We start from the raw sequence: 21073 nt of genomic DNA on the forward strand, positions 1-21073 counted from the left end.
AAGAGTGTAAAATGGAGGAAAAGCGTCTGTAGCCTGCAAGTAAAGTGCAGTAGCTCTGTTCATATATACAGGATCTATTATTTATATTGTGTGTGCTCTTCTCATTTATTCATTCTTTATTTCTGCCTTGTTTGTCCTTGTTGAAATTTTTATCTTGCGGTGAGCGGCCGACCCCTTTCACCGTGGGCAGACGGTGGCAGTGAATGCACCATAAACTTTATCCTAATTGGTGTTTTCTAATGAGCCAGTGAATGATGACAGCGCGCCGCTCCCTGTAAATCCAGACGTGACGGAAAGACTGGAACCATGGATACGGAGCATTTTTTTGCTTGTTTACAAATAAAGAAACTCAAATAATCGACATGCTGACGGGATAAACAGCGATCATGTCAGTAGCCGTAATTAAGTTTTAATCTATAACGCCCCCGGTGGGGTGCGGTGGGGTAAATTAACCCTTGCCAATTAGACTTAGTATAGATAAGGCTCAGATATTTAAATCGCCAATTCCTGTCATCTGGCGTTTATCACGCAGTGACGCCGGACCCCTGCCTCGGGGTCCCCGATTGAATTCGATGGAGGTCAATTGTAAACGACAGGACGGGCGACTTTAAAAATAATGGGACAAGTGAAATCCTGATGCAACATTTCATCTTGCGGGCAGCAGATTAATCCTAATGAAAAAAGACGGCATGGCTGTACACGCCGCTCCCCCAACGAGGAGCGAACGCCTCCACACTTACTCCATCAGCATGCAAAGCAGCGGCGGCGGTCTTGCGGGACTCCGGCACTGAAGGGTGGAGGACAAGTACCTTTCTCAAATGTAGCTTTAGCTAAACCGCTCTCGGAGCGCAGAAGACAACTAAGACCCTGAGATATGCGGTGACACCACCGGGCTATCAGGAGGCTCCTTCTTTTTAATCAAAGGCCCGTCCATAATGTCCACAAGCCTCCGGCCTGATCATTTGCAGCGGTCTGCGTGGAACTGCCGGCGTGCTGAAAGCTCTCTCCCTGCCGCGGTTCTCTCTAGATCATCTTTGATTGACCCAATTAGGCAAGTCCGCCGGGCGATGCTCGCTGCTTGTTAGCGTTTCGCATCGGCCTAATCATCGGACAGAGTACGTGAACAAGGTGCAGAGCAACCGTGACACAAGCCTCGCTTTCAAGTGCTAATGAAACTATAGGATGGCGAGTTGTTGGAGTTGCTGCCTTATTCTTCGACGTTCTCCAAAGGAAAGACGTCGAGATGCGCTCTCATGGGTCGATTAGTGAGAAGAAATATTCATATATTTTGGCATATAATCTATATGTGATATAGGGAAAAGTCATACTTCTGGGGGGAGCTTTAGGCCGCAGATGAATTCTAAGATGCAATACCATTAGTGGCCACTGGGGAAACGGGAAGCACGTGAGTATTTTTCTCCATTTTCTGGTTGGAAACTGCATCCACGTCTACTTGCTGTGACATTAATTGAATTTTTCCTCCAACAAACATGCGGGCGCGTCAATCTTAATTTCCCCGGTGGCAGATTTAAGCGCACGTCAGCTCACATTTTTTTGCCACTTTCTTTAGAAAAAAAACTGGCAAAATCTGTGACATTCTCCCAAGATGTAATGAAGCAGTATTTTATGAGATGAGCTGGGAGGAAGTGGCAGCCGAGCGCAGCGCCGCCAACGCAGGTGAACTCCCCTGCGTGAGGGGCGGAGGGGAAAAAGGTAATTTGTGAGGAGACCGACCTGCCAGGGAGATGAAGAGTTCTCCTTTGTTGATTTTCCCCCCGTCAGGTGTCGTGAGAGAGCCGAGCTTACGGTGACACCTTGACTGGCAACTGGGGAGAGTCTCGTCCAATCTTAAAGCTTTGTGTGGGCTTAAAATAAACAATATATCATCACATTTTAAGGCAGCTATTTGTCATTTGAGGTTTTAGTTCCCCTCATCTCGGTGACATCATCGCCTCAGGGTCATCTTATAAAAAAAATAAATTAAGAAACACATGAGGCCTTCAGTAAATGTAATTCATTAACCTAAAACCAAATGTGGCACTTTAGCATTTAGTTTTCAATCATTTGCTTTATTTTTAGAAGTGATGAAGTTAAAAAATTTTAATCGAGCGATATGATCGTCAGGTTAAAGCCAAGAGATTTAATTGTACTAAGAAAAATGTTTTTTAAAGTCTTAAACTGGAATGTGCCACTATTCTCTCATCACTTTTTTATTGTTGGATGAAATTACAAACAAAAGTTTTGATTCCAGCAAATCCTTTGTCTGTTTGTTGTCATTTCTTAGAAACCCTTCGACGATCGGTGGAGATGAATATATTTTTTAGTTTAACCCAAGGGGATTTAATCCAGTTGTAGAATTTCGCTGTAAATCTCTCTCTGGTGGTGTAAAAACTGTGGTCAGACCTCTGATCGTGGTTACGCAGAACGTATAGAAGAATGTTGTGGGTAGAAGGTTGAGCTCACTCCACTTTTCTAATTATTTCCTGTGTCTTTAGATTCCAATAACTCGGGCTTAGCAGCCGCTAACTGAGATGGCGGGAAAACCGGAGGCACCGTTTTATATGAAAGATGTTTGTGTGTAAAGTACTTTAAATACTACCCACGCACGTGCACGGAGGCTTACAGGCACTGTTTTAATACACCGCAGCCCCTCGGTAAGATGCAGTCAGCAGCACATGAGGATCCCCATCTGTCATGGAGACGGAGTCTGGCCGAGAGGTACTCGCACAGGTACAGGCGGTAAAATCAATAATCACAGTCTATATGCATGTTTAATACGCTGTCAGACCCATAATGCTCAGCTGGTCCCGCTCAGACCTAATTACCAGTCATAAAAGGCTTCCAGACGCAGATTCCTCTCACAGATCTGCTTTTTTTCTAGCTTGAACCACCTTTATGCAGCTCAGACTTCTGACAACGCTTTTTTTGTTGTTGTTGTTGTTGTTGTTGTTGCTGCTCATGTGTTTTTCAAGCCTGTCTGCAATTTAAGGGGGTCCTTGTTTTCTCCGCTTGAACTTGGGGAAAATCGAAATTTTCCCGGCTAAACCGGCTCGCTCTTAACGCGCGCACGGTCTAACCAGACAGAAACTGCCACCGCTGTGTCAGTGGAAACATTCATTTCATCGCCGTTCGTCTCCGCCTCAGAGAGAAATTGCTCCATTTAGTACCCATAATGCCTTGTGTCAAATAAGTGACGCCCTCTCACAGTTGTCACAAGCGCTCTGTCTTGTGTCTCCCCTCGGACTGCATTAGTGTCAGCATGCACTCTGCTCTCCTCATTGTGTGTAATCACGGCTTTGTCTCTGGTGCCCTGACACACACCTCACTGCATGCAACTTCCGCACTCCCACCGCCAAATCTCCTGCCGTCCCCTGCGCCACTGAGCTGCGCTCGCCTCGCACCTAAAGGGATTGCTGTCACGGTGAAAAGGCCGGGCTCGCCATGCCTGACAACTCGCGTATTTGTGCGCGGTAATGCAAACGTTTCCCCACTGATATTGTCTTGTCACTTAAGGGTGACCCCCGCCAGCGCCCCATTAAGGGCCGGGCGTTCCCTTGGCCTCGGAGAAACGAGGCATTTCTGCAAACTTGCCCCCGCAGGACACTTTCAATACTTGTCCTTTTTGTTATCTACGCGCTATTGTGCACCGCACAAAGCCATTTTCGGCTTTATTCGTCCCCCGCTGCACCGTGTTGGCGCGACCCCACGAAGGAGGTGGGGAGTCGACCACTTTCTCACTAAAAAACTTAATGCGTTAATACGTTAAGATGATACCTGGGAATAATCTCCTGGGTTGTGTCCTGAGTGGAAATGACCGGGATTAAATTGTTATAATAGCGCTCTGACGCCTTAAATAGCTTTAATTTCATTTCATCATTGGTTTCATTTATTTATTTATTTATTTAAATTTTTACAAAATAAAGCCGGATTCTTTTGACTGAAGCCGTAAAAGTGATCAAACCTGAGTAGAAACCTTACTACACATCTATCGCTGTGAAGAAAACACACAAGTACGGCTAATTAATGCTAATACATGGCCAAAACTGAAACAAGTCATATCTTTTCATTTGCACCGCGGCAACCACCTCGCGTGGTGTATGGTGCACACACACATCACAGGTTTATCTTCTGGCGCGAGGGACCGTGTGTGCGCTGCACCCCGTCACCTGTCAACACCTCACCTTTGAAAGACTGTGTGTCAGCAATCACTGTCACCAGTCACATGGTTATGAATAAATTCTGCTGGAAACCATTTGAGCTTTTTCTGTACCATGGGTGGCAAATCTGTCAGGGGGAAAAAAAAATAAATTCAGTTTTTATTTTTAGAGATGCTAAAAAATTACAGGCTAGCTTTGCCGCCCGCGGACGACAGCAGGAGCCCTTTAAAGTTAATATATGTCACCGCGGCGTTTAAGGCAAAGTGTTTCACAATGTCTTGAAGTTGTTTTTGCCCACCAGTCGAAAGTGCGGCCGGTGCACGAGCACGCTCTCATCACTGTAACACGTTCACCAAAGGTCAGACAGATTAATTGAATGTATTCCACTTTTTTCCCTGCGAGTGCTCTGAAACAGAGGCCTTGTCGCCGTTTTATGCAAAAGTTACGAGGATGTGTCGGATTAGAAAAAAAAAAGAGAAGTACTTCCTTTGAAACCTTGCTGCTTTCAAGGACACGGCGTACATAAAACATAAAATACCTCAGGGATAAGTCTCCCGCCCCGTCAGAACACCTTTTTAACAGTATATACAGTCAAGCATCCTGTTTCCTCCCCTTTATAATTAATTGTGAACACGATGATGCCTGCATACTTATGAGGGCGCAGTTTCAAAATAGGTAGAGGGGAGCGTGGGAGCCATATGGTGTTGTCTGACATGAAGAAATTAGGCCACCAATGCTGTCTGTTCATTGTCATCAACACGGCCACCTGCTTTGCTTCTGCAGCAGGTAAACTCCTCGCTCCTCTTCCCGTCTTCCACCTTCATGGAACAAGGATTAACGGAACGCTGTCGCCACACCGGGAAACCTGTTTTTACACTGAAATTAGCCTGGAAAGCTGAAACCAACGCGAACAGTTGCAGCTTCAGCGTAATGGTGGTTATGTCGGCCTGTCGGGTCCTGTCGGGTCCTGACCTTGTCTGGGCGTCCGCACCAAAGCCTATGTAGAATGATGTCGCATTTTAATAAGGCACCCAACCACCTTTTTACCTATTTTAACAGAAGAAATGTAATGAGTTCCAAATCAGATTATTGTATAGTGCTGCCATTAAGACTATGGAATAGAATAGAATAGAATAGAATAGAATAGAATAGAATAGAATAGAATAGAATAGAATCAACCGCAGTGCCGAAATGAACACATAAATTGGCAAAATGTACAATTAAAATGACCAAAAATCACTGTTTAGATGGAAAAATATACAGTTTAAGTTGAAATATGTACATTTCAGATTTGAAAATGTCCAGTAATTGTGGCAACATATACCATTGTTCAGGTTTTAATTACAGCACTTTGGTACACTGCTGTTTTTTTAGGATGACTTAATTAGTTTTGTGCATTTAAGGGACTAAATGTACTTTTAAATGATATAATTAAAATTAGAATGGAAACAGTCCTAAGTAAAGTGGAAAAAATATATAGTTGAGTTGCTAATTTATGAAATGTGGCAAAATATCCAAAGCAAATGGAAAATATCCCAATCAAGTTGCAAAACATACATGTAAAATGGCAACGTATCCATTTAAAATGACAACATATACTTTTTTACATTCATTGATTTAATAACAAGGCCAAAAATACACATTGTAACTTCCAAGAAAGAAATCCATTCCAAATGATCAAATGTCCAGATAAAACAGCAAAATTCCACCATAAAGTGGCAACAGAAGGTAAAAGTGGCAACATTTACAGTCACCAAAATACCTCCCTCACTCACAAGATCTATTTTTTTGCCTCCCCCTCCCCCCTCCCCCCTTCCTCTCGTAGATTCAATCATTTATTTGAATGGTGGTGGCGAGCGAGGAGACATATGGCGGCGGTAGAGCTCCCCGTCAGCAGACGGTTCCTCTGCTTAGGTCGCATTACAAGCTGCTGGGTTCCACTTAGAGGAGACACATTTAAAGCAGCAGCCCTCAGTGCTGCAGGAGCAACCTCAGGGGACAGACTACACACTCTTCCTCAGGCACTTCATTTCTCTCTCTCCCTCTCTTTTTGGTGTCTGAATTAATTTTTCATCGTTTAGCTGTAGACTCAGCGAGGCTCCGTGGTTTCACAGATTTTCGGGGCAGAGTCGCAGCCATTTGGCAGCGGCGGCGCCCAGCTGCTGCCGCTGGTACCAGATACCGATGTGGTCGATTGTCCGACCGCTTCGCCACAGTGAAAAGAATCAAAAATAAAAGACAGCGAATTTTATTTTCACTGCTGTTTTTTTTTTTTGTGTGTGTGTGGTTCCAAAAACCAGTCAATTCATGGGTGTTCATATAAACGCATGCATCACCCCCGCCGGGTATTTCCGAACCTCTTCCGCCTTTCTTTGAGCCTGCCAAAGGTGAAAAGCCAAAGATGGACATTGACAAACGTCTCCGCCTGGATGAGACGCGTTAAAAGGTTTCCTCAGCTGAATTGGCTCCATCAGCTGTCAACAAGTCTTCCAGGCCTCCGCTTGAACCTTGAATGTGCCGAATTCCGCCCTTGTTCTGGTTTTCAGGGAGGTTTTTACTCGCCCTGCAGAGCCGGAGGAGGGATTAAAGATTGATGAGAGCTCTCAGAATCAGTTTATTGCTCCAGAGCTCCTTGCATGTGTTATGAGTGGGAAGATTGTGTTGCTGTTTTGCCTCATAGAAGTTCATGAAGCTGGCACAGCGCTGAAGTGTTTGACAATCAAGGTTGGATTGTTTATCCTTTATTTTTTCTCCTCTCCCTCTCTCACAAATAGCCTTTGGATTGCAGCAGAGCTGCGAGAAGGCAGCCTGGTATTCTGATGTGAAATCTGATGAAATGCTTGTTGAATCAGACGCTCCTGGATTTCCACAGACTTGCACATTTTGCCCGACTTTAAAATTGATAAGGGCCCAGCTCGCCTCGCTATTGCAGATAATACCTGGATGATCTTGAATAAATTCTCACTTTTGCCCATCTGCTGGACTACATCTGTCTGAAGAGAACATGAAGCGTATCAGTTCAGCCCCAGTGGAGAAATATAATGCATTTCAATGCTGGATGTGGACCTACTTAGGTTTCAAGACGTCTTTGCTGTTTGGGATCTTTTATGAGAGAATTGGACACATAGAGAAGTTGCTGAGGCCTGACGGACAACTAGTCCAACACTGTCCAACAGTTAAAACGGTTCTGCTGGTTTTATTGAGTTTGTTTTAATTTCGCGCACGAATCATCCGCGCCGGGAACGCCGGGAATTCAATATAACATTGAAAAAGTGGTTGTTTAGCGGGAAAAGTTCTTATATTTAATTTATAAAAAGACAAAACGGGCAGAGACATTTATTTCTTTATTTTTTCGAAGTGGCCAAAATTTTATAGTAACTATAGATACGTTTTGTGCTGCTGCTGGAAATTTTCATTGAAATTAAAGGGTTACTCCCTTCAAAAATGACAAAAAAAACAATTAAATCAGTTTTTAAAGCATTTCTTAAAAGTACTCCTATTGATTTATGAGAAAAATGGAGCCGTGTTAATTGACCTCATTGTCAGTTGAGATTATGATCACAACAGCTTGAATTAAAACTAAAAATATTAAAACTTGAATTATCCAAGTTAAGTTTTAGAAACACACACACACACACACACACACACACACACACACACACACGCAAACTCATATCCATCACACCTTAATGGACGCACTGGAAGCCGAGCTGAGGTAGTGATTGGAATCTCCGCGGGGACAGATAAGAGGCCGTATTAGAGAGTGTTAATTTTTTGGTGTTGACTTTAATTTTTCAGCCATGTGTCGTAGACGCAGCACGACGCCGCACTTCCGCTGATGAACGGTGGCACAAACTGTCATTCCAATTTGGCAACTGCTCACCGGCTACACCCAACTGCATGTATGAAGGGGTGGGGGGGCTGCTAACAACATGGGGGCTTTATTACCTGGGAAATTAATGATGTGGGAGACTAAGATGTAATGGTGGAACCATCTGCAAGAAATCATCTGAGACGCAACTATTTTTTCCTGCGCTTTTATGTTTGGGTGGAAGGTTCTGGCAACATAAATCAGCCACTTAAAGATGTTCAAGGCTTAAAAACAGTGAATGAAACGTTACTTTTCACTTCGTACATTAATTAGTTGCGTCTTCACACTTTATTGTGTTTGAGGTTCTGGAAGAGAACCACAGTTGATGGTGTTCCTGGTGCGGGCCTGGTTTCTATGGAATGATTGAGCTGGGAGGTGGCTGATTGGCTGAGTGGGCGCGGCCAAGAACCAATGGGATTACCGCGCTCCACAGCCAATGGCGTGCGAGCAGGCACCCCCTGTTGCACAGCTGTAGAATTTGCCCTCCTGGCTCCGTCTCCAGCCGTGCCGGGGCGCTGCGCGTTCCGCAGTTTTCAGAGATTAGAACCTGCGCAGCCGGGCCGGCGCGCTCGACTTTTGACGGCAGACTTGCTTCCCGGGCCCAGAGGATCCTGGATCTGGACTTAGCCGCCCGGCCGCTGTTGGCCGTGGTGTCTTTTCCAGGGAAGTCGGCATTGTGAGCTGGGAAAAAAGACCCTGGTGAATAAGATTCGCACGGCTGGAAACAAAAGCTTTGGTCTTTCACGGTGAAATTTGATAGGCTTATACAGATGGTGGCACTATCAGAATGGACACTGACACCAAAATTCGACCATATTTTGGGCTACACTCTATCCAAACAATTGTTAGGCCTTCAGCCATTTTACTGTATGTCCTTTATTGAATCCCTCGATTTCCCTGCGACAGAAACACCAGCAGCTTCTCAGGACAGATGATCCAAAGCCGAGAGGCCCTGTTGGAGCTTTCTGTCACGTGTCTCATGAGCGCGTCCTCATCCGGACATCCTCGCCCTCTTGAATGGAGCCGCTAGCCCGATCGCTGCTCGACCCCGTAACGCTACTCGTCCCTTTGGCTGACGACGTGCGGAACCAGGAGGTTCCTCACATGAAGAGCTCTGACCTTTCTTTTGTGACACAATCAAATGGGGCCGCCTCGGTTCTGGGCTCTGAATAATTAATTTCTCCCCTCGGTCGGAGTGTTTGCTAAACAGTGGGGTCCTCCGCAGTTCACTTTTTCTGCACCACTGCCACCACACCCAGGGGGAAAGACGAGTGTGTGCTTTAGTCAGACTTAAGATGTGCCTTTCAGAGACAGTCAGGAGATATATTTCCATTTTCTTCCCCTTCTTTGTAAGCCAACTGCACACAAAGGAAGGTGGCGAGCTAACTTTGCATAATTCCACGCTCGGATTTACGCTGTTTACAACTGAGGGATGATTTGTAGTCAGAACTAGTTGGAAATAGGCAACTTTTTCCCCTTTCCACCTCCAACACGAGGCTCCGTATCACAGTGGCGGGTGTATTTGTGTGCATGCGCCTGTTCCGATCCACTGAATTTTCTCCGCAATGCCACTTTACGTGCTAATGCTCCATTGACATGAGGTTAATTTTCCTAAATAGCCGTAATATAACGGTCGACTCTGGAGTGGATTGGTTTGCAGCAGGGCCCTAATCCCAACCGTTTGTCACTCTTGCCCCCCCCCCCCCCGCAAACCAATCTCCAGGGAGGGAGGGGGTCCTGAGAGAACGCCCCTTGCCACGTTTGCCTCGTAACAGCGCCACCTCCACCCGCTTCACGTGCCCACTTTCATCATCCGAATGGGAATAATATATTTTTGGCAGAGCTGTCCACATGACAGTCGCTTTGATGTTGAAGCTCCTGCAGAAATTATCAATGAGATGGGGAGGGGTGGTGGTGGGGGGGTGGAGTGATATTAATACAGCAGCACTTGTGAATTTCAGGCCTCTCTCTCTGTTTTAACATGAGGACGCAAACAGAAGCACTGCGGCTGCTTTTTCCTGCCACCCTGCAGACGTGCGCATGGCCGTGCATGCAAGGGGGGCAGTGCAGGACTTCGTTAGAGGAGACCCCAAATCCTCCCGGCTCAACGGCCGTGAAGGCTTCATTTAGGCTCAGCCCCCCAGTGTTGAAGCATTAGCGGCCGTTCAGCCCCTCGCTGGGTCGGCACAAAAGCTGGCGGATCGCCTCCCAGAATAAATAACAACCTAACCTACTTCTGGCAGGGAACCATCCGATGATCAGACGCGTCTTTGCTGGAAAATGGCTGATTTTTTTTTGGGGGGGGGGGGTTGGTTTCTCATCACGGGGCGGGAGGAGGATGATGACATCCCGTGGGTTTAATGGTATGGAAGGAAACAGGCCTGAGTGTGGAAATTAATGCAGATTCTGACACATTGTTTTGATTTATGGATAAGATGTTTCACATCCTGACGTGTTTTAAAGGGAGGAGGGGTCGGAGCCCGTGTTCGGGTCGGGCTGACAGAACATTTTTTGACTTGGTTAGTGGAGATTTGAGGAAACAAAAGGGGAGAAGGAGCTCCGGTCTCTTTGATCTGGTCAAACCCGGGGCATTTAAAGGCCTCGCCAGTGTCAAGAGCTGGTTCTGGTAGCCAAAACTAGCTCGCAGGCGGTGATGAACTGATGCAACAGTGAAAAAGCAGATTTTGATTGACCTACTTCTGCCTTTTTGGAAATATAAACACGAATCTCACTAAAAATAAATCAGAATGCTTCAGCAGAGAAAGCAATATGCTCCTTTTTGGCAAAACCAGGAGAGAAAAACTGCACTTGGCACATCTGCATATGAAAAATCGCAGCGTAATGAAGACATATTAGCCTGTAGAAGCGTTATTACGGGCGTGAGGAGGGGTTGGTGGATGTTTCTCATCGCGCTGTCTTCAGCGTTGCTCCCGGTCCTGATCTCATCTCTCTGGCATGAAGGGGGAGCTGTGGCTCCTCCTGTCCGACCAAGGTTACGGCTTTTTCTCCCCCCCCACTTCTTCTTCTCTCTCACACTTCTCTCTGGCTCCGCTGTGCCACATTGATTTACGTGTATCTGTTGAGGGGAAAATAATCAATGCAAATTCCCCGGCAGTGCAGCCAACAAATAAGACATGTCTGATTCATCAAGCGGACATTGCTATAAAGACCTCTCTCCCCCCTTTGTCCGGGTTCTCCCTCCGTTCTCTCTCACCTCTGGGTTACTTCTCCTTTTTCTACTTTGTTCACCTTTCTGTGTCGAAAAACTCTTTGCCTGATTAGTTTAAGGAACCGTTCATGCCGTAGCACAACCTGGAACTGCTGCATAGCCGTTAAGCTAAGGTAGGTGCAAATACGGGCTGTATATTAGCTTCTCGGAATGTCCTCGTTTCCTATTTAATACGAAAGAAAAGACAGTTAAATAATATATGTAGCCTGGTGTTGAGAGAGATCCTCTGAATCATGTCTGTAGTGGAACAAAAGTCACCTGACACGTGTTTTTTTTTTTTTTCCTGCCGGCTCCAGCTTGATCTTGGTCAAATGCTGCAGCTCCTAACAAGGGCAGAGGGGAGCCCGTGCATGTAAATGCACTACATGTGTGAGAGAAATAAAGGCAGCAGCTATTTGGAAATTCCTGTGTGATGAAAGGGAAAGAATATACCCCCAAAAAATGATTAATGTGGTGTTCAGGTACAGGGAAGATTGAGTGATGCTGTCATCTGGCCATATGGTACCAATTTATTCTGGCGAGCGCGAGGCAAACTCAGCGGAGGAGCCGTGCCTGCCTGCGCGACCGTGCACCTCCAGAAGTTTTCCAAAAGAGCAGGAAAGAATAACACACACTGTTGTTGTTTAGATTAGGAGCTTTAGCACCAAAGAGATGCCTGCACAGAATCCCTGTTTTTTATTCTAAAGCTGAGAGCTAACTGCTTCTGGCTTTTGTAGAGTGTGTGTGTGTGTGTGTGTGTGTGTGTGTGTGTGTGTGTGTGTGTGTGTGTGTGGTTTCTTTTTTGGATATGAGTTATAGTCTAATCCATGCAGAAATGTGTGTGATTAATTTTAATCTGGCCCAGAACTCTCAGCCCACTATCATAAACACTTATTGTTGGCACATTATCTTATTACTATTTGTTTTTTAGATTTTTAGAATCCCTGTTTTTTATTCTAAAGTTGAGAACTAACTGCTTCTGGCTTCTGGTGTGTGTGTGTGTGTGTGTGTGTTGTGTGTGTGTGTGTGTGTGTGTGTGTGTGTGTGTTGTGTGTGTGTGTGTGTGTGTGTGTGTGTGTGTGTGTGTGTGTGTGTGTTAAACTTACAGAGACTGTCCCCAGCACTATCTCTGACAATTTGTGACAGGATGGGTGGAAAAAAAATAAATATATATATATAAAAATATAATTGATGCATATCTTTTATTTTGGCAGTCACAAGATTTTTTGTTCATTTATTTATATTTTTTGGTTAAATATAGCCAGGTAGGAGACACAAATGCAGTCTGGATCTGACAAGCCTGTCGAATCAGGCTGGGGGCTGTGATTTGACATGGTTTGTTCATCCTCTGGCACATAAATGGGGTGTTTTTCCACCAGAAATGGTGATTCTACGACGTCTCGAACTAGAACCTGAGCATCACCATGTGGAATGCATTCACCACAGGAACCCTAAAACAGCTGCGTCCATTTTGGGATGGAACAGTGCTCTGTTTAATTGCACAATAACTTGTTCGGGTGGTGAGGGTGACACTCGCAGTCGCGTATTTGGAACCTGGACCGTCGCAGGTCGAGTCACGTGACTCCGCCACCTCCTGAAATGGTTCTCAAACCCGACTCGCAACTGCCTAATCTGACATCTCGAGTCAGACCCTAAGTGGAAATGAATGTTTTTGAAAATGCAGATGGCACCGGCAGAAGGGAAACAGGTTAGGGAGCTGGACCACGGCCATTTTTTCTCCCCCGTTTTCACTACCTTGTTATTTGTTGCCTCACCCCTGCAGGGCATACTGACAGGAACAGATAAACCTCTTTATGGCCTGAACTGAATTGGCTCCTATTATCCAAGGTATGGAGCTGCTCAATGGTTGGAAATAAAAGACTTTATCCACTGCCCATCTGCCCACCTGTCACTCTCGGCGAGTTTCTCGGGATTCCATGCTGCTGTGGCTCATTTGTGCCTGTAATAGCAGCGTTTAGCTAGGCATGAGGGTGGAAAACAATGCTGCTATCTTTGGAGGAAAATACCTCTTTATTTAACCAAATGTGTCATTTGAGAAACAGCTCAAAAGTCACACCTACTGGGGGGGAGGGGAAAAAATGTAGTTAACACTTTATAAATGTTACATTTTCTTTAAAAAAGGATGCAAGCGCGAGTAAACGTAATTAAAAATCAAGAGGCCTTCGGGCTGACACATGTCAGTTTGCTAAATGCTAAAGCGACGCACATCATGCTAACGCTGTAGTTTGGGGCTAGTTTTCGTTCAGACGATTCGTTCTCTGTCTTTCTGGAGTGAATTAAATTGTGCTGCCTGAACTGTGAAGACGCTCCCGTCTTGATTATGGCCACCAGAAAATGAATAATTAATTTGATTGGCTAATTTTTCTTTATCTTCATTAAATAGGCGCAAAAATGAAATATTGTGATTACACTAAACACAGATTATTTTCTTCATATTAATTTAGAGATTTTGTTTTAAGGATAAGTATCATTTTTTTCATAAATCAAAGGAAAATCTGTTTCTGAATAATAATACAACAGAAAAATTTGCAGCGTTGTGATTTTCATGATTATTTATTGGGTAAAAACAGGTGTGTTTATCATTTGTTGGAGACTCTGTCTGTCTGTCTGTTAAAGACTAATGGGTCATAGTTAATTACAGCTTCAGAATTTGGATTCTCCGTGCTGCTGGTGTGTGTTGCAGCATGAATTTGGCCACCTTTTATTCCCAGACCAGCCAGTGTCAGCGAGCGTGAGTGTTGAAGAGTCGCTTTACTTTGATGCAGAGGACGTGATTTTGTCATCAGGTGAAGGCTAAAGTGCCCTCTGATGGAATATCTGCTGAAATAATATTGAAAGTATTTATCAGCCCGAAAAAGGAAAAAATATATTCAAATATATTGAATACTTTTGTAATTTCGGTAGCTGATACAGTTTAAGCAAAATAAATAAATACATAGAACAACAATAATAATAATTAGACCTTCGATTTATCCAGCAGATTGGTGCATTCCTTCGCTGCAGGTGGTGCAATAATGTCTGAGATGAAGCCTCAGAAGAGCCGTATCTGCTCCAAAGTTGTCGTTTTTGCATTTCTGGGAATTTTTGCTATTTAACAGCATGTCACAAATATTCCGGGTTTCATTCCGACGGATCTTCCATAAAATCTAAAACATTGAACACGTGGAATTTTTTACCTATGAGGTCATTTAGAGTGGGTACCTATGACCTTTCCTGCCCTCGGGTCACATCATCAGCAAACATCGATGGCAGTCAGCAGGATTATTGATTATCTGCTGATAAACTCCCAGTAAAGCTTCCCTGTAAACACGAGTAGAAAGAATGTGTGGATTTAGGATGAATAAAATATGAACAAATAAACAAAAATCACTTTCACAAGCTTTGTGAACCACACACACCAACACCCACACACACACACACACACACACACACACACGATGGCTGAGACCAGTTAGATTCCAGCTGTGCCAGTCGACTGGTTAGAGAAACATCAACGACGGGGCTCCAGATCCTGAAGAGCGGAGGGTCGGGCGCTGTGACAGGGAATCTCTCCCCTCAGCCAAGTGTATAATCAGCCTGTTTGTAATGGAACAAACGGAGCCAAAGATTACTGTCGTGCTATCTGCGGAGTTTTGGAGCGCTTTAAACAAGTTATCAGAGCCATCTGTTAGAGCCTCCAGGCCCGAACTGATGAATATGGCCGCAGAATGAGAGAGTCACAAGAGGCAACCACAATATTCCTTTTATTGGTTAAAAAAAAAAAAATCCTGCTTTATGGATGTCTAAAAAGCTAGCATGACTTCAGGTTGCGCTGTGTCTCCGTCTCCTCAGAGAAGAAGCCAAATATTTGATTAAAAGCTGCTCTGTATACGATCAGGCTGATATTTGTGAAGCATCTGGTGGCCTGTATGAGCTCTCATGTGAGCGCGCAAACGGCCAAATGTGATGGGTGGGGATGGAAAACAGCCCCCCACCAGGGCAGAAAGTGCTATTCTGCTCCAATCCAAGTTGTAGGGTCGCGAAGTTACAGTTAGTTCACACTCGGTGAATTACTGTATCATTTGTCGCCAGCGATTTTAAAACGCTCTCTAATCTTATTAGCATTTAGATGGGCATGCACCAGGGATATTGCACCAGGACACAATATAAAAGCGACACCCAATTCATTGACTCTGTGCAAAGCGCTCACAAATACGTCAATAAAAACATGGTAGCGTATTCTTATACCGCCCATCCCTGCCATTTGAATTATTTCAATTGAATTTAAGTGCAGTAACCCAGCCTCTAAAGCACCACAACAACATTCAGGGTGCTCACTGACTTTCTATTTTGGACTAATAATCCAGAAAACAGATTTCCCTTTCAGACCAGTAAGCTAAGCGTCATTGATAGTTAAAGGAAGACATTAGCATGAGTCTGTGCTTAATGACATTGTTTAATGGTGTGTTCACTTTGTTAATATGGCTGACAACACAGACACATTATGCCGGCAACTTTGAGTCGAGTGCGAGTTTGATATGAAGAGTCACTTTCTGGGATAAGTTCCCACATTTTAAAGTCAAGTTTCTCAAATGGCTTCCTGCCTGCAGGCTAGTCTAGGGGGCCGGTGGGGAGCGGTTGGCGCTAAACGCACGGGGCTAACTGCGAGGGAGCAATTACGCGGATTGCTCGTTAATTTCTTTCAGTGATGCAAAATCGTTCAAGTCAGCAGCGACACTGAATGATGTTGATGAGACCGTGCATTTGACAGGAAAATAAAAATAAAACCCAGCACCATCACACCTACATTCAGCCACTTTTCCACCACTCTGAACACTTACCCAGGGTAACAAATGCAATTGAAATGACCCACAGAAAAAAAAAACTCCCCCACACCCCAAAATGTACCTGATAAAAGCTAGATGGTTGAGAGGTGGGACTTCAGCCCGCTAAATAACCAAAGTTTGATCGCCAAAGTTCCAAGGATGTTGACTTCATGTTCCTGAGCTCCTCCCCTTCTCCTCCTTCACCCAGCCTTTCCCCATCACCAGGAAGGCCCCCCCATGCCTGGTCCTGCTTTGGTTTTGTTTTTGGCGGTCTACATTGTTTCTGGTCAGGCTTTGAAATTCTCTAACGCCCCCTATGGACAAACCTGATTATAACCAGTGTTATTTAAAGTTTACCGGGACTGATGACAAATGAAAAGCTAACAGTAGCTAGCTAGTATCCGCCCTGCCTAAGAGTGAGGAGGTGGCTCTGATCCTATGGCAAACCTTCACGCTAACTCCAGTAATTAGGATAATCTCGGTAGGATGCATGCGCTGCTTATAGTTAATTATAATAAATACCCTCTCGGACGTCCCCTGTGTGCACAGATCAAGTGTTTTGGACCGCACTGCTAAGACCGAAGCGCCTCTCCTCGGACGCACCCCCGGTCACCCTCTCTCCGCTGCTATTGTTTAATGCCTCTCGCTTGCTTATAGCTTCCTCACCGTGAGCCTTCGGACCTTTTTATTCCGAACCCCTTTCACATCGCACCGTGCTGCTCTCAGACTTGCGAGCGCATCAATTATTCACACCAATCGTTCCTCTCATCGTGTAGCTGCAGACTGCCTTTGATTGATAATATTGCACTCCGTCACATCTGCTCAGACGTTACGGGGAACCAGCTCTGCCCAAACTGCGGGTTCTCGCCAGAGAACGCTTCTGTCTCACGAATTGTTGGACTCTTTTTAGGCCTGCTTTTAATTTGAATCCTAATCTGAGACCACTGGTAGAAGCAGGTTCCTTTTTGCCTCACAGCCTTCACAGTTGCTTTAAAGGGTAGAGCATATATGCTTTATTTACAGCTAATTGCATATAATTAAGATAATCTGTGACTGTCAGGCTTGCTTGTGTCACTGCACAATCGCGGCATCGTAACCAGAAAATTGGTCCTGCAGGAAATCGTTCTCAGGGGAGCTTCCGGGCTGATGGTTCTCATGGCTTCATCCCCGCCTCTCATTCCATTGTGATGAGGACGGGCTTCCTCTGCGCCAGCTGTGGTTGAATGTTGAGATTTTCGGGGGAGACGGGCGTCCAGCGCGTTCTCCTCTGTCCTGTTAATGCTATTGCACCAGCACGCCCCGCGGTTGCTATCTGGCTAACGTAAGATTGTCATGTCAGCTCTATTAAATGATTTGCTGGTTGAACTCTAGAGTCTCAATATCAGCTATTTATTGTCCTTTCTTCAGATGAAACAGCAGCAGATTTGACTGGAGCCTCCAAATTACAATTCTTTGTCATCATGGCTGAAAATTAGCAGAAATTTCTCCCGATCAATTTGCCCCCCTCGCTAACTCCTAGCGCAAGATAACCAAACACGGGTAATTGGATATGAGAAATCATTTGCCACCGCTAATCATGGCGGAAGGTTGCCTGTTTGAGTGTGAGCTCAGAATATTCCGCTGGTGTAATGTAATCAGGAATGTCTCGTCTCCCAGACAGTTCAGTTCAATTAGTCCCTGGAACACTCGAGACTGAGAGTTGCGTGAAAAACCTCCTCCTCTGCTCAGCACCTGCAGGGCTTTTTAAGATGCTCTCTCGTAAAGAAATAAGTGGAGGTAAAAGAACAGGAAGTTGAGCGGAACAGCAAACAGAGGTTGAACCCCAAATAATAAATCTGGCCTCAATGGGGAGGATCCGCCCGTCCTTGTCTGTTTGATCACCTTGTTTCGGGTCTTCTTTTGTAAACAGGCATATACAGGAACAGCCAGGGGAGATGTGCGGTGCCTCCCCTGGGCCGGAATGGATGGCGGAGTGAAAAATTGCCCCCGAAATCTGACCAGCGAATCGTTTTACACGCGCTTTAATGTATTTCATAAATAATCCGCCCGAGAAGGTAATTAGTGCAGGTGTTTACACATATTTCTGCCATCGGGGTGCACGGCAGGATCGCAGTTGGCTGAGTGGGTTTTAGGTGATTAAATTAGGCCCAAGGTAACAGGAAGAAGGATGGGCCACAGTCGGGCAGGTACGAGCAACAACGCGTTGCTCAATCCATCATGGAAAAAAAAAAGGTTTGGGGAATTATGCGGGTTGAGACGATCTCCCGTTCCTGGGCCGGATGCCGTGTTTGCGTAATCAGGAAGGTGCGTGGAGGGATGATTTTATATTCAGGAAAGGTCAACGATAAAGAGACGTCTCTTGGGGAGGGGGGTCCCAGAGGACGAAAACTACCAATGAACCTGTTACGCAGCAAAATTCTTACAGCCTGTTTTGTCCTGACCTGCAAACAGGAGAGCAAATAATCTGGAGAGTTTTCAGCACGAGTGTGATTCCAGGCTCAGAATATGAGGAGACGATTAAAATCAGCCCTTGCTGCCAGCAGACGTCTGCAGAACCTTTACAGAGTCCATATACTGTCACGCTGACCCAGGAACCAGTCAGTCCCTCACTGCCAGAACCGTTGTGAGCGGGTCGGTAGTTGAGTCCAGAGGAAGAGTTCCAGCTGATTGCATTGTTTCTGAGGCTGACGTCCATCTGCGTGAGATGTTTATGGGGCGTCCGGCCAAATATAACGACATCATCCAACGTCTGAGTGGAATCAGGGGTCAGATCTGTCAAACCCAGAGAACATTTGTGATACGCTTCTACAGTTTGTCTTGAGTCTTTTGGACCTTGAAGCACCTAGTGTGTGACAGGTTGGTCCAGGTGGACCTCAGGCTCAACTTCTGACCTTCCAGCCACCATTTCCTGTGCTCAGATCTTTAGGTTCTAAAGATCATTAAATGGCGGCGGGTGATCGAGTACTGGTCAGTGCAGCAGGCTCGTGGGGCAACAATACGATCCGTCAAACCCTCGTCTCCAGTTCAGCCTCTCTGTGATTAAGTCTGGCAATAACCCACAGATAGCCCCCCCCTTCCCCTGTTAGAGTTCAGACGCGGCTGCTGATGCCTCCTACGTTTTCCCAACCGTGACAAAAGTCGGACGTCTGCCGGATGCACCTCGGACGACGTTCCTGAGACACGTTCCATCACTCGTGGTGCAAAAACGAAGCTGCCACAAGTTTCACATCCGTTCTCTCACTGAGACCCCTTAAATTACCATGTCACAAGTGCGGCCAAAGAGCCTCGTCCCTCCTCCCCAGCGGCCGCGGCCGCATCCGAGCGAACCTGCTGTGCTCCAGTCCGCCGGTAAAACTGCGGTGCAGAGCAGCACCTGTAATTCAAACTTATGTGACTCAAAAAGAACCCTCTGTAGTGTTTCACATTATCTCAAGCTGCTCCCCACCAACACACACACACACACACACACACACTAGCTCGCCACCATTCTGATGTAGCGGCGATAATGTGAACATGCTCTCAGGGTGTCAAGAGCTGCCTTGCAGCTATGCGGCCTTGGGTTTGATTTGTTGCACAATTAGCTTGCACAATGAATGTTCTCCCTTTAAGTGCTGCGTGGGAGCTCTGAATCCCTTCACCTGGAAAGGGGAGAAAAAAAAAGTGCGAGGTGAAGTGTACACGATTCTACAAAAATAAATAAATAAATAAAATAATAATAATCGAGGCGTCTGGTTGAGATTAGAACAAGTTTTAGGAGAGGCAACAACGAGTAGAGGAACGCAAACACTCAGCTGTGACCCGTCTGTGCGGCATGAAAGGAGACGGGGACCTTAATGCGTCTAATTTGGAGAGCGCAGCGACAAAATAGTCCTTAATGTGAAGAGGATTGCGTGGAGGAGATGGTTTAATAGGTAAAAATCAGTACAGGTGGTGGCAGCCAATGGGAAGGTGGAAACAAATGCTAAATAATGGTGCTAACTGTCGTCTCATCCGCGGTTCTGTTTCGCACAGCTGCTCGCTCGCCCTCGCAGGGTCACTCGTTTCAAACGAAACATTATTTCTTTTCCTTCTTTTCAGGCTACGAGTGTTAGTAGCCGTTTGTTAGACCCAGCCAAACGCTCACACGGACGCCGTTGTTGTGATCTCCGCCGTGGCCGCCTCAGACCTCCGTGCTACGGCGCCTCAAACGGCCGCCGACATCCAGGAGCGCCGCGCGCCAAAATAAACACATTTCACAGCAAACTATCCTCCCGATCATAAACCTCGGTGGGAGTCCCCCGTGTCCGCTCGTCCGTTAATGGAATGTGACAGAACCGGGCCCGGTGAGCCGCGCACGCCTGCGTACGTCACAGCGTGACGAGGACGGGGGACGGTGAGGTGATGAAGGCCGCGTTCATCCGTTGCTCACTGCAGATAATGAAATTAGGAGGGATGCTTTTCAGATTCAAATATTAACGTCATTGTTCAACTCTATTCAACGCTCCCGCCGGTTTCCTGGCGTCGCTCCTCAAAGCCCCGCCCCCTCCTTCGCTAATACCGACCTTCATGAGACGGATGGCTCTGGTTCTGCTGCTTTGTTTGGTTGAATCTCTTTATTTAAATGCGTCTACTGAAGGTGTCGTCAGTCGTCTGTCTATAGAGGCGTCAGCAGAAGGTGCCTGAAAACAGACTTTGTGTGGATGACAGTCAGACGAACGGACGACTGCGGCTGTTTACAGGCGTGCGTCTCTGAAAAGAGGTTTTCAGTGAATGCAGTCTGAAGGCCGGCAAGCTTGATGGTTTGGGCTGGAAAACCAGTTTTGTTCTCATTGGGAAAGCCGCTCCCTTCCGACACAAAGGCACCAGGACCAAAGGCATCACCGTTTATCCAGATATGAAAGGTTAGACGTATATTTGCTCTTGATTAACGGAGCTTAAGGACGTCCAGCAGACAACTTTGTCCGTCCGACCTTTTTATCCCAACAACCAGGACACCAACACCCCCTTTTTGTCCATCTTGGTTGATTTTCTC

The 21073-nt window shown here is 45.9% G+C and overlaps 1 long non-coding RNA gene across 2 annotated transcripts; it reads right to left on the reverse strand.

The window, feature by feature from the left end:
- Positions 1–13791: 13791 nt before the first annotated feature.
- On the reverse strand, positions 13792–14890 carry LOC130529287 (uncharacterized). 2 transcript variants are annotated; one of them, XR_008951539.1, is made up of 4 exons: positions 14692–14877; positions 14434–14557; positions 14220–14344; positions 13792–14074 (listed from the first exon to the last, which is right to left on the reverse strand). It is a non-coding gene; the product is annotated as an uncharacterized LOC130529287 (long non-coding RNA). The 2 variants fall into 2 exon arrangements; XR_008951537.1 differs by having other exon boundaries at positions 14220–14557; positions 14692–14890.
- Positions 14891–21073: the final 6183 nt, after the last annotated feature.

This window comes from Takifugu flavidus, chromosome 7 (assembly GCF_003711565.1).
Source record: "Takifugu flavidus isolate HTHZ2018 chromosome 7, ASM371156v2, whole genome shotgun sequence".
In the NCBI taxonomy this organism is placed as follows: domain Eukaryota; kingdom Metazoa; phylum Chordata; class Actinopteri; order Tetraodontiformes; family Tetraodontidae; genus Takifugu; species Takifugu flavidus.